Genomic DNA, 15,207 nt, shown 5'->3' with positions numbered 1-15,207 from the left:
GTAGAGACCTCGGTCCGGCATGCCCAGCATTGGACGTCCAGCTACAAGATAGAAGATCTTGTTAAGCTCATCAGAAGACACTGGATGTAGGTCGCTTCCTATCGATCTTGTTGGAAATCTTTGCGGCAGTCTTCGTTCAGCAGTGGACGATCATGATGATGAAATAAATATCAGCGAACCCACATAGTCGGCGTCATCTTACTGCTAGACATATGACTCTCCCAAAGATATCTATGGAGGGATATACCATAATGAGGATCGTGTGGATTTATGGTAGGCAGAGGACGCTGCTACCCTTTCTCTGGTAACTTGTTTGTAAGCTGTAAGTATACGCGCTATGTGGGTCATGATGAGAGATTGTCTGTCGGTGTGTTCATTCCTTCTTGATGGCAAGTAAAATGTGAGCCTCGTGTAATAGATGTAATAGTGATATGTATATATAAATATATATATATATATATAAATATATATATATAGAGCACCGATTTGAATTCAAACATGATCAGTGAGATATTCGCTGCCATTGCGTTCGGAATCAAAGTTCTAAATAGATTTTTTAGAAATAGATCATGTTTGAATTTAAATCGTTGTTCTAATTGGAATTCCAATGTTGAAGAATAACATAACTCTAAAAAGGATCTTAGTGGCCAGTAATAACATTAGTTAAATATCTTCAGTGATCGTTCTTTGCTAAATGTTAGTACAAAAAAAGGACGTAACAGTTGCTTCTGATTCGATTTACAGCCTGAAATTATGATAGAGTGATCGTAAATCGTAATCCGATACGGCGGGTGGAACATCGGAAATTGAATCGTCGAAAATCAATTCCAACCCTATCCTCCTGTCACCAGGCTTGAGGTTTAAATTTCGAACGATGTCTGCTTTTTAAAAGATCAGATATTTTACTAAATGTAAATAATATTGTACAAATGTTAAATTTAATAAAAAGAACAAAAGATCATCAGAGAAGATTATGTGACAAAATTAAGCAGAACTAAGATATGGGATTAGCAAATTGAAGTGACATTGGGCAGGCTATATAGCAGGTAGAACAGATAACAGCTGGGCTTTAAGGTTGTAGAGTGAAGACCACAGACCGATAAGCGCACAGGTCCATCCACGAAGTAGACAGGTTACCTTTTAAGGTTGTTTAATATGTACCTAATGACATCTTTTTTGAAAATAGATGGCATTCACAAATAATCTAAATAAAAGAATAAATGAGTAATATTTTATGAAAATGGTTTAAGTAGTATAAGGTAAAGTAAAATCCGTGAGGCTTTCCACAATAGTATGGAAAGCAGGCAAAGAAAAGAACAATGTAAAAATAAAGATAGGTTGACATAAACACGTAATAATAAAAAATTTCAGTAGACTATAATAGACCGAGATATTAATATAAAAGAATCACAGTAGTAGTAGAGGTGTGAAGGTGTGGTAAATAAAGGTCGTTAAAAGATGCTTAATGTACGCCGCTTTCGATTGCTCTTATTAACACGTTGAACGCCAGAATAAAAACCATGTTTAGTTCAGTGGGCCGCGACGGACACCATGTGACTGTCATCATGTTGGGTCCAAGAGGCCGCATCGGACACCATGTGTCCGCATGCCCTCGATCACTTCAGAAGCCTCTAGGGAGCCAACGGACAGTGTTTCGACTGTTTTTACCAAGGCACGTGACCCGCGCGGCCCCGCAGAAAAATAATGGGTAAATCGCTGTTTCCGTAAGTCGCCCATTATTTTTAAAGGTTTTACTGACATTATTTGCAAAAAACACCTTGGCGATTTTTTGAGGATTTTCGATTTAATGGTGTGGCCCCAGGGGACAGTATGCTGTCGGACACATGGTGTCCGCCATGGCGTTCAGCGTGTTAAATATCTATGGTGTACGTCTATGTGCAGCAGTGGTCGTAATCTGCTGAAATGATGATCAGTTTTGATATTTCGCTGAATAACCAGACTCCATGACGGTTTTAGAATAATTGTCCGATATGTGTAGATTTTTATTTTCACAAATTTTAGGTAATTTAAAGTTAAGAAATATATGTCCAACATATTTGTCTTTTGCAAGTTTAAAAATATGGAAGGACTGTCTCGAGTTTTACAAAAACTTGGCGAACCTAAACTGTGACAGCAGATTGAATTTCGAATGTCAGTAACACCGCATGTGGCGTGAATTTACGTCGTTTACACAATCCCAGGTCACTAACGGCTACCACACTACTCCTACCTTTTATAAAACGCATTTTAAATGTAAATTGACGAAAAAGACATATTAAATAAAATGGCAAGAATTCTTAACAAGAATGTCGCGTGATTATTTTGATTTTATCTTTGCTATTTCTGACAAAGTGTATATGCATAAACCTGTAATGTTAAATTTTTAAATATGTTGTTGCGGAGTTTCTTTCTAACCGTTTTCGAGAACTATATCATCTTGCGAAAAAGAGCCAAAAATAAAATTAATTAAAAAGTTGACGATCAATAAGAGTCTAGTTGAAAGTTCCAAATTCAAATTAATGAATTTTATCTTTATCTTTCTTTTTTTTATCCCTCTTCTAAAGTAACATCACATCTAATTAATTACACTGGCAGTTAAGAAAGCAGTGATTTGTTTTACTTATTAAATAAATTTATTTTTATATAGTCACCGCCTGAATTGTGTTTCCCAACCTTTTGAGTGCAATGCCCTACTTAAGCCTTTCTAAAATTCATACGCCCCCCTATGTAACATACCTAATTTTTATATTAAAACGAAAGGGTTAAACTCGTATCCAGTTCATTGTCAAATTGCCTGCCTTGACAATAAAATTTCTTTACTGTGAGGCGTGGGCCCACTTTGAGAAACACTGGTCGAGAATATTACAAAAAAAAGTTTGTAAAAAAATGTTTGGTTTAAAAAATCAATAAGATGTTATAATTACAATTTAAAATAGATGTGCTATTTTTAGCTTTTAACCTTTTTTAGTTTTAATAAAAACAATACGCGCAATTCTTGGGGGGTATAGCTGCTATATCATAATAGCAGGCAGGTGATAAGTAGATATCTATGGGGAATGTTTACATCCAGCGATGGATATCTTACAATGAGATGATGATGATAGACGAAGACAACTTTAATTCACATATGTTAAGAGTGGCGAATGGCGTTTATAATTTAAAAACTAGTCACCGTAATTTTTCAACCATTATAAATGTGATCCAAGTTAGTTTGACGTTTTTATAAATATATGTTATATATATAATGTATATATAATTATATGTTATACTCTATTTATTATAAGTATGTATAAATAATTCTATGCAATATATATGTGTATGTTTTGTCTATATGTATACGTTAACTACCCGTTTTTAATCCCTCTACTGTTACAATACTATGGTTGTCTGGAAGAATTTGCCTCGTGTGATAAGACCGCCCATCGTCCTTTTATTTTTACAATTATAAAGTACACCAATACATCGCTTTGCGTCGTTTCGTTTTGCGTTTTTTTCGAAGTTGCGTCGCTGCTTAATTAGTAGATTTTCGAGGTTGCGTTGTTTTGGATTCGAGTCTTTAATTTTTTTTTGTTTTCGTTATAAAAAATGGCAACACTTTTGTTTCTAATTCGCCATGCCATCAAAACTCGGGGATTCCCTTTCTAACTAAAAATCATCGCAATTTGAATAGTTTTATTTTCACTTTGTTTTGCTAATTTTAGAGTTTAGTTTCAATTACGTAGTATGTTGTGGTTTTTTTTAACAGAGAATTATAAATTTATATAAATTTTTACGTGTTGTTTCTCGTTTCAAAAAAGGTAAATAGTATTCCAATTTATTTATTGGCAGAGTTATAATATTTTTGTTTTTTTTTTAATGTTTACTTTGTTCAATTTTCTTGTTATATGGTAGTATTTTCGTGACCCTGGAACCTATCTTCGATCTTTACATGGTTAGCTATAGAAAATCTTAATTCACTTTGCGGCGTTTCAATTTGCGTCGTGTTTTTTTGGAACGTAACCACGACGCAAAGTGAGGGAGGTATTGGTGTATATGTTTTTTAGCGTGTACAATAAAAATAAAAAAAATATGCATTAAAAATTGTAAAACACCCTACATTATTGCTTCTCAGTTATAATTTTTATTAAATATGTTATGATACTATGTGTCGACACTGCTCTTATTCACACAGAGGGAGGTCAAGAAAATTACGAAAAATAATAATGTTCGTACAGTTACTCTCAACTGTCGTAACGCACGCATTGTTGGATGTAACGAAATTAACATCGAAACTATTTTGACCTTCTTAAAATTTATAATAATGCATTATTATTGTTTATTATTATTCATTAATAATAATTACAGTTTTAAATACATCTTACATGATTTATTACTATGTACAGGATGTTCGGATATATTTAAATAAGCGTTAAAAGGATGGAATGTATAAATGAATCAAAAAGTTTTAAAACTTTTACAAATATTTGAAATCACTCTGTATAAAGTGACCTGTGAATTTAACATTGATTTTTCATATCATATTATCATTACGGTATTTATTATTTCTAAACCCTTTCATTTTATATATAGGGTAGGGTGTACCATATATTAATAGATAATAAATGAGGTATACATCTACCATTTAACCTTACCTTTTTATTTAATAGCCTGATTTACGATAGTGATTTTTTTTAATATTACTGTGTTTGCTTGAGGGTCTAGATGAAGAGAAAAATAGATTTTTTTTTAATTTCGTTGGAAAGAATATTATACAACAGTAAAATTCGTACAGCCAACCTATAAAAAAAAACTAATAGTAATGTGAACATTCGGTTTAAAAGATGTGTGGTATCAAAATTGAAACTCTAGGCTATTAAGGGTTAAACCTTTTACGTCTAGTTATTATCACTCGGTATGAAGGACCTGTAAAACTATTCGAATACGGAGGTTTATAGTTTTTAATATTACAAAGTTTGCAGGAAAAGATATAAAATAATAATTGATTTTAATATGTATTAATGCGAATTTCGTAAATACTTTTTATATCATCATTAAGTTATTTATTATTTCTAAAACCGTTAATTTTCTGAATAGGGTGTATCATACATTGAACTATACATTTACCATTTAAAGCTTTTATATCTATTTCTAATCCCTCTGTTTAAATAAACAATATGAAACTAGGAATATGACTGACTAAAACCTTCTGGCAGTAAAAAGTCTGCAAGGATTCGATATTTTAAAAAGACGTTGTGTACTTCACTCTTGATGAAATAATATAAACCTCTTACTGTGTGCAATTAGTATTTATTTCTTGTTTTTGTTTAACAGTGTTATCTGTTTTTCTTTTTCTTTCCGGCAGTCACACCTGGTTCCTAACTTAACTGAAAGTTGTTGCTCTAAATATTAAATAATATCTACTTGGGTATGTGGCATTCGCCTCAATGTCTTAGTCTTGGTTCACTCTTGTGCCCTGCCATCTCATACCTGCAGAATACTACAAAATGCCATTTGGGCAGCAGTGAGAGACCATTAAAAATACATTCAAATGGCAGAGATTTATGGCGGCTCTTCGCCACGACAAATATACTTTGTAGCATTAAACTCCCTTATATTTGTTTATTTTTCTATTTATCCATTAAAAATATAAAAAAACTATTAATTAATACGAATCAAACACCACCACAAAGCAGTAGCTATCGAAGTAAAAACTGTCTGCATAAATGTATAGTCAAACCTTGAACTTAGACGATGAAGCAATGTAGGTAGTTTAAAAACTATTTATAAAAACAAATCGAAATGCACCTTCAGGTTGAAACAATAAAGTTGAATTCACGTAAACGGTTAAACGACGGTAATGACGGTTCAATGGCTTCGTGCAAAAAACGCTCCAGCGAGCGTAAAGCTTGCGAATAGGGAGACCATATCAATAGTTTAAGACAAGACTAAATATAAGTAAACAGTAAAAAAAATATTCGAACATGGTGATTATTATGCAGTACACTTCAGCAACACCGATCAGACACGCGCACTAACCGTGAGTTCTGCCGGCCAGCAAGGTCGCGACTGATTTGTGTCTTCGAGGACCGACTGGGATGTTCCTGCGCTTCGTCTTCGTCGTCTCCGTCTTCAACGTCTCCCCACCAAGCACTGATACGAGTTCCGACACTCAAACTTTGTTAAATTTTTAAGTTCACGGACCCCTCCGTTCCGTGAACTCAAACAGATGAAGCTGTAAAAGCCGCAAGGCTAACAGCATAAACTTCTACAGATACAATACAATACATGGTGATTATTATTTCAGTTGGACCTTTAGGACTGTTCATAGGTCTCCCTATATATTTTAAGTAAGTCGGTTGGAAGCGGCCTGCATCCAGCGTATTCTGTCGATCTTGACCAGATCGTCTGCCTTCTTCCTGTGAAAGTACGTTTTACTCTGCGCTTACTGACTCATGGCCTTCACTCCAGTTCCTTCAGATCTGTCATCAGTGGGACTGATGTTCCTCCAGCCTCACTACGCATGCTATACTACACTATAGTCACTTCCTGGAGTACAGTACCCGGCGATTAATATTGCACATCGGCCTTTGGAAAGAGACAATCGGCTAATTTCGGCTACGACGAGTATTATCTATGTCTCTCAAAAATCTCATATGCGTCTTGTCAATCGTGTACACCCGTATCTCACTGTAAAGCAGCCAGTATTTTTTTATTATTATTTGGATCTACCACACACATAAGTGTTTCTGCCTTTGTTTTTTAATTTGATTTTTGTGGCCACGTTTTTGCATGTCAATAGTCTAAGTCTCTTAAACTATTTACTGACTTAAATAAATAAACTATTTAAAACTAAGTTAAAGTTAACTTAATTATTATTATGACATTTTTTTTTAAAACATTAGCAACCACTATTGTAAACAAGTAATATATTCTTATCGTATCTACTCCATATAAACATTTCTTATTCCGCGTCCTTACGCTTACATACACTCAATAATCCATTCTATATTCAAAGAGACGGTTTATGTAGATTTATTTACTCACAAGACTTTGTATAGAAAAATAATAAATCAGAGAATTGTAAAATAATAAATAAATATAGAAAACACAATAAATTGTAAAGATGTAGTCCGGAAGGAATGATGAAGGAATAGAGCGATGTATGAAAGGTAAAGGAATGAAAAGAAGAATGTGTAAAAGATATCAGGATATAGGATATGAAAATTATTAAGCCAAAAATGCCCATATGTACCTAAGACGGGAAAATGAAAAATTGCCAACGTGTGAACACAGCATTATCTTTGCAGCTTTGTCCTCATATAGCTAAACGCGTGGCCACTCTACCAGCGACACGCTATCGTACAATGTGTAACCGTATAATGCCGCACCATTACCACGTTTCTTTATCCTCTCTTTTTGTTTTGTGCTATAAATACATATTTCACGTAATCTTCAATAATACAACGATGATATTCATTTGTTTATTTAACAGTCTTTACCTTGTATAATTGTAGACTTAAAACCTTCTCTGCTTATTAACCCAAGGTACAGATATAACAAACATAAATCTCTAATATTTAATCTATAAGAAAATGTAATCTATACAAATAAATAAAATTGGAGTGTCTGTTTGTAAGATTAAAATAACTTTTTACTGAATGCATATATATACATATGCGTTTTATATATGTTTGTATATATGCAGTGGCGTAGCTAGGGGGTGGCGAGCGGTGCGGTTGCACCAGGCACCACAAGCAGGGGGGGCACCAAAGTTGAAAATAATTTTTTTTGAATGATGAATAATGAAATGTTAAAAGAAAAATGAAAACCATAATTTAAAGTAAATAACATAAAAAGAATATCGAATTCTACTATTTTTGTGCTAAAAAAGTAGTTAAATAATATGAACATTAAAAAAAAGTAAACGGTTACAAATTATAATATACACAGTGTTTAAGCCTTTCATTCGCAAAACACATAAAGTGTTTTTTTAAAGGGCCCTAAATCACAAAACACATCTGTGTTCATGAAATGTACAAAAGAAGATATATATGTGTTCAACATTTAAGGACATGATCCTCTCCATTAATGTATAAACCACAAAGATGGGATTTTTGGTATATACAAAAAGGGTGAGGATCATGTTCCTATAAGAAAAAAAAATATTTTGATTCCTTGAATATTTTAAAGAAAAAAACAAAATTGAGCTTCGGATTTTTTACTATTTTATGGGCAAAAATCTGCCCCAGGCCCCAAATACCATAGCTACGCCACTGTATGCCATATATGTATGTTTTGTACACGTTAACTACCCATTATTTATACTTCTACTGTTTCCATCTTGTGATAAGACGACCCATTATACATTTTTGTTTATTGTTATGGAACTATTTATATTGTTAAGTACTGTGGGTTCTGACGCGAAATGAAACACCACTGGTTCACAAGGAGTCCTTAATTCACAAATCATACGGTCTTCTTTCTATAACGTAAAGTATACTTTCGCCTAGTCCAAATTTCGCTTCCAAATCGCTCAAGAAATCACTGTTCAAATAACCTACTAAATAGTCATTTTGTATCACCGATCGTAGATCTTAATCTTTTAACTCGAAAAACAACACAGGGGTGTGTAAACCTATTTATACTACGGAGAAGGTTCTAGTAAGTTCGAGATAGTACTATGTTAGTATTTTCGAGAACCGTACACAAAAATCTATAAATAACTTCAAGTCACGAGTTTTTACGGCACTTCTTGATCCTAGGGTTCCGTGTTTATTGTTTAGAGGGTTCTGTAACTCGTGCTTTATAACAATATGTTTTGAAACGTTTACAATAAAGTATATTAAATAAAATTAGCAAACAATTCTGTAGAGATACATATATACGATAAATCGTAAAGTCATTGCAATATCATCTATTTAATGAATAAGTTTCTTAATAACAGGTTGTCTTTGTCTAGAGCCAACGAGACGTGACCGGTGATGCCAAGATCTGGGCCAGAAGTTCCCCCGGTGACGTAATAAATCAAACCGAAAGACGTTACGCTGTTTAACTACCGTTGCGAATAATTATAAATTTGATACACCGTCGCTTTTTCAATTGTTTACTTCGAAATATTTACTTAATATTACATTACATTTTATAAATATATTTAACCCTTAAATGCATAATGATGAAAATCTTCAATATACCACTTAAACGTTATAAGTCGCAGTAAATGCATAGTGTTGTATATCTGCAACATAAGGTTTTGTAAAAAAAAAAAAATCAGTATAAGAAATTTATACATACATAAATATATTTTCCTCTGCATTGTAGTGTACCTATCTGCAAAATATATATTTTTAAAAGTATAAATAAAAGTCATACATTTAAGGGTTAAGTGATAACACTGCAAGAGTGGCACCAATGGCCTTTACCCATAGCCGTTATTTGTAACAATGGAGAGAGAACGGAGGAAGAAATGCCGCGTAAATGGAGAACCTAACAACGCGACAACTACTGCATGCCTACAAAAAGTCGAAGCCTTTACTATCTTTTTTTATGGCCCCCGCTATTGGAGGCCTCTCGTACCCCTAATTAGTTGGGATCAGGGTCTTTGTTTACAAATAAGTTTTTCAGATTTTTCATCTGCATTCTTCACTCACTGTCATACTTCTCAATTTTCTTTTATTCTTACCTTATTTCCATCACAATATATTTCATTTTGTTCTTTCATTCCTTCTTGCTTTCATCGCCTTCCTTCCATCATCTTATTACTCTCAGGTGGCTAGGTACATTTTTTTTATTCTTTATTTTATCATTTACATATTCTATTTTTTTATCACAGTTTTCTTTGGTTTTTGCTTTCTTAATACAGCCTTTACTATCTTGACCATATCGTCAGTCCACCCTAGAAGGGGAGGCCTAACCAGCTCGTGGTCGCCGCGTGAAAACCTTCCCGCCTTAACGGTCGTCGTAGTAGGGTATGAATTTATTTTACAGTTTCCATCTTGCCAAGTTGAACAAATACATTATTCCGTACTTACTACTTTTAGTTAACACAGTTTAACCCTTTGCACTCCAGCCTAGTAATGCATAGAGGCTACCAGCAACTCCAGCACTCGTACTTTGTTTTTCCCTTTTTGTAAGCGATCAATTTATTTTCACTGAATTTGTGTTTCTTTATTGGGCCAGGTATGCCCTTGCGATTGAATTTTATTGTACCTGTTAAATATCATTTGTAATAATTCTTCCGCCAGGACAATGCTAGTGTAATTCCTATCTGTATACATATGGTAACCTTATGCATCTGGTACGTTCGACAATAAATTGTTATAAAGGTGCAATGGATCTAAATGTTCTAAATGATCTTCTATTTCACTTTAATCCTCGGCAAGCAACGCAGAATCGAATTCATCTGCTACATCACTTATTACACAACTATCGTCAAAATTTTTGCCTTCCATCTTCACTAAACGAAGGGTTATAACGTTATGAATGTAACGAAATAAATTTAAATCGAGCACTTTTTACTCTTATTACAATGTAAGCATAATAAACGTATCATAAACACTATAAGATAAGCACAGAATATTTTACTTCCCTAATTGTTAAGGGCGCCAAGGCAGCAAAACAACCATGTACAGCAGATTTACTGTTAGCTTTTTATTATCGCAAATACGGCGACAACGGAGTGCAAAGGGTTAATATATAATAAAACATAAATAAAGATAGTTATATATTAATGCTACCGAAACCACTGTACTCCAGAAATACGCTATGAGGTGGGAGAAGAGAATAAAAACACCATAAGAGCAGCCGATACTTCTCCCTGTCTTGCCGCGCCCATACCATAGGCACGGTACAACTGTTTCGGTAGCACTTTTATTATATATAACTGTCGGTAGATCAAATATAAAAGAAGAGCCTGATTATACCAACAATAAAAAATATACCATCGTCATCATTTCAGCCGAAAGATGTCCAGTGTTGGACATAGGCCTCTTCCATAGATTTCCAACCGGTTGGAAGCATCCTTAAAGTCGCCTGATCACTTTCTGAATGAGTGAAATTTTTGTAAAATGTATAAATGATACATAAAACCGGTGAAATCAACGAGAGAAATTATTCATAAGTTACATCGTCATTAGTAAAATCGTCGTTAAGTTAAATAAGTTAGCCTAAGCTAGTCCATGGTTTATAGAACAAAAATACCGAAACCAGAAACCGAGGTTTCGCTAATTCTGGTTCTATCAGTTGAATATAATCAATTTAATTTATTACATAGTTTCTTCTGTATTTTTACTTTTACATCTATAACCTATCATACTGTAAACTGCCTTAAAACATTATTGTTAAAATAAAATTGTTTTTCAGACAAATTTTTAAACGCTTTGTCTAAGATACGATATTGCATAGTAAACATTTTTAGATATTAAAATAAATGTAATTTTATTCCAATCTAAATCAGAATTTTAAAATTTTCGAACGAAAACTGGCGTCAAAATGGCGGCCCTTTTAATATTTAATTAAGTTTTTCGCAGCATGAATATTCTTATTTTCCGACCGAAGAGCGCGTCTAATTCGATGTTTAAATATGCACGGCCGTTGAAATCCGAATTAGAACACGAGAAGAACAAATTTAAATAACGTTTCCGGTCCGCCATTATACTTTCTAATTTTTATTCGAATCTTGTTGTGTCCCGTTGTTTTGTGAGAGGATTGTTCTCGGAAGATTTCTGAAGGGTTTTTCAACTTTGGGCTCCCTTGAAAGATACTTAGAGGTTTCGCACAGTACTAATTTATTCGCAGGCCTACAGTTATAATTTTATTTTCAAGAAAAGTAATATATTTTTCTCGCTATTTTTAAAACTTTTTGACAGCCAGAAGAGTAACTTATATGTTAAATATAAAAGCATGAAGTCGCTACATTAAAACGCGTTTCGAAACAACACAGAATTTTCTTACATTTTACTAAGAGCGTAATTATCGCTATATTATATACCAGGGGTGGCCAAACTGCGGCTCGCTAGCTACATGCGTCGCTTTGAACGATTATCTTTGACTCCGATTGATTGTCGAATTATATCAATATTTAGATTTATATAACCTATGTACATCTGGAAAATCGAAACAAATTACTGGTGTGAAAAACTATTATCATTTTCCACCATAAAATTAACAAAATCCAAACACCTATCATATTTAACTAACCGGTATCTTATGTATTATTAAAAGTGCTGTCAATGTGTGTGTATATATCTAACTTCAATACACATATCTTGTACTTTTGTTTAAGTAATTTAAATATATAAGATCTTTGTAAATAAAAAAAAACATTCTTTTGTGTGTTTTAAATGCATATTCAATTGCGGTGCGTAAAAATTTTCAAATTTCGAAAAATGGCGCACTATGAAAAAGGTTCGCCACCCCTGTTATATATTTACTGATTTTTATAGATTCAACATCAATAATTAATTTGTAATAATCAAGTTAATATGGCCTTTCGCTTACGGCGACTTTTTGTGGCTATTCTGTCGCTACTAAAGCCTATTTATTAGGGGCATTTGAAATGCGCTTGCTATTAAAAAAGTAAAAATTATTTTATTCAACGTTGGAACTTTTAACAGAACTCTTTGATCGTCAACTTTTTATCTATTTATTTTTTAATCGATTTTATTTTTGATACTACTCTGCTTCGTGTTTTACACTTAAAGATAAAATTCCTTCATTGCTTTTATTCGCTTCTGATTATTTCAAAGTTCTTTTTTATTTATTTATTAGGTCCTCGTTCTTGGGAACTCCTCGTCCTTCCCATGTCTTGGATACGCATGGACTATTTTTACAAAAAAAAATTTTACAGATTTGATATTTGCTTTTTTATCTTTTATACTTCCTAATGTCATTTATTTATTTATATTATATTCCTCACAAATTATTTTATTCGCCACATATGTAATTTCATATTATTTCAAAAATTCTCTGGTCTGAGGCCTTTCATCCGAAAAGGTTGTACACTGAGCTTCATAGGAGATGTAATGTATTGTGATTAAAAAAAAAGGTTTTTCGAGTTTGTAATAATCAGGAAAGATTTTAGACTCTACTAAACAAATACATTTTCATTACCAAGTTTTCTTCTAACTTCAATATAAAACTAACGTCTTTCTATCTCATTCTAAATTCGAAATAGATGTCGAATAAAATCTGTTTTTGTAACGAAATAGCAATTCCAGTTATTCGTTACTTTTTCTTCATTTGCGGTTCGCTCGTAACGACTTAATAACGTCAAGCTGGCCATCTTTATCTTCATTATACTTAACCAGGAATAAGTTTCACGACCTTTTATTTAAAAAAATATATTTTTATCTTTTTTCCTGCGCCAACTTTTGGAATTTTTCTGATAAAGCTATTACTGACTACCAAAAGAAAAAATCTAGAGAACGCGGACTGGTGAACATAGCGTGGGACATCTACATGGTAAATAGATGATCATGTTTAGGAAGTTAAAAGAGAGAAACGGACAGGACTAGACAGGAAGTTTCTACTGGTGTTATTTTTTTTATGGCCCCCGCTATTGGGGGTCTCTCGTACCCCTAACTTTTTGGGATTAGGGACTTTATTGTTCAATAACTTTTTTTTCAGTCTTTTCTTTATTTATCACTCTCTTTCGCACGTCACAATATCATTCATTCTTTACTTTTGTCCTTCACAATATCTTTCGTTTTGCTCTTTTATACCTTCTTTCTTTCCTCGCCTTTCTTCCATCATCTTCTTACTCTAAGGTGGCTAGGTACATTTTGCATTTAATTTATCTTTATATACACATTTATTTTGCTTTCTTAATTCTTTATTACATATTATACTGGTGTTGTTGGAGAGGCTATGAATATACTACGGCTAAAATGATAAAGTGATGGTGCTGACGAAAATACATTTGTAGCAGTGGGCACGCCACAGATCACATAGTGCAGAACTGTAGGCTTCTGAGGTCTTATGTTTCTGGAGTAGCGACAACAAACCGACTAGTGCAGCAAAAGATGATGGAAATCTACGAAAAGAGCATATTTCTGGTAGTAAAAATCCTATTATTGATGATGAAAATGCCATCAATTACGTCACGTCCAAGAATAGGAACATCTATTAAATGTATACATGTGTTGTATTCAAATGGTTTCCTTGTCCACAGGTCGCGCGGGGTCGCCGGTCGCCATGGCAGCCGGGTTCAAAACACACCCCTGAAACATACGGGTGAGTTATTTAATCGTGAAAACTATCCGCAGGCAAGGTTAAGAACACCTATAGGTCTTATTAATAATTATTTTAAAGACCTTTGTTTTGAGCTCGTTCTTGTTTCATTCTTCTTTGCAGCTGATGGACGCCCACTGTATGGTATAGGCCTGCTTAAAAGATCATCACGCTGCCAGCTTCCAGCGACCTCTCGTGATCTTAACTATGTCGTCGCTACTAGAGAACCTTTCTGCCCCAACAGCCATCGGTTGTATAAACGATTTTCTCCACCTACTGCCACTTAAAACAAGCAATTCTTCGAACTCCGTCGATGATCTTGCTTCTTCTGCTTATCTTCGTATTTACGATTCGTTCTCTCAGCGAAACTCCGAGCAAAGCCTTCTTCATTGCTCTCTGGGTTATCTTGAGTCTTCTTATAAAGCCTGCCGTATGTGACCACATCTCAGATCCATATGTCATCACCAGTAACACACATCGGTCAAAAATCTTAGTCTAAAGTCTTCCTCATACCATAGAACGGAACTTAAGAACTGTGGTGATTTTTTTAGGCGAACTGTTTTATAAATGGTGATTGGTTTTAGATGTAAAAGCTTCAATGCAACCTATTCAAAAGGTTTCAGAAATAGTAATGATAATATTGTAATAAAAGGGGGTTTAAAATTCAAATCATTACATACTACAATTAATTATTGTTAACTATCTGTGCTTTCAGATTTTGTAATGCCAGCTTATTTATCTGTCGCATTTCAAGACCATAAAATAAAGTAACGTATGTCAGAGTGATAACTTTATATATGTTGATTAAAAATAGATGTCATTTCCCCTTTAAAACCTATCTTGTAAGACTTTATTGCACATCCTGTATGTGCTATGGAGTTTATTGAGTAACTTTCTTCTATATAATATTATGATCCTTTTGCACGTCCTCACAATCTAAATAAAAAGCGGAAACATGTAATGACCCCTTGGTGTATAAAATGGCGTCCTTTTAAAATGTAA

General features: G+C 33.6%; 1 protein-coding gene across 2 annotated transcripts in view; it reads left to right on the top strand.

Annotated features, from left to right (window-relative positions):
• Positions 1–15,207, top strand: part of LOC137923693 (calponin homology domain-containing protein DDB_G0272472-like) — a 196,361-nt gene that overhangs the window by 95,574 nt on the left and 85,580 nt on the right. For both annotated transcript variants that reach the window (XM_068766930.1, XM_068766931.1), the window contains exon 2: positions 14,147–14,208. The gene's annotated coding sequence lies outside the window, so the exon portion shown is untranslated. The remainder of the gene's footprint in view (positions 1–14,146; positions 14,209–15,207) is intronic.

The sequence above is a fragment of the Battus philenor genome, unplaced genomic scaffold (genome assembly GCF_028537555.1).
Source record: "Battus philenor isolate CCGP_79_NKW_IND1 unplaced genomic scaffold, ilBatPhil1.0.hap1 SCAF_22, whole genome shotgun sequence".
Classification (NCBI taxonomy): domain Eukaryota; kingdom Metazoa; phylum Arthropoda; class Insecta; order Lepidoptera; family Papilionidae; genus Battus; species Battus philenor.
The sequence above is the reverse complement of the archived record's forward strand: the minus strand, read 5'-3'. Positions and strand labels throughout refer to the sequence as shown.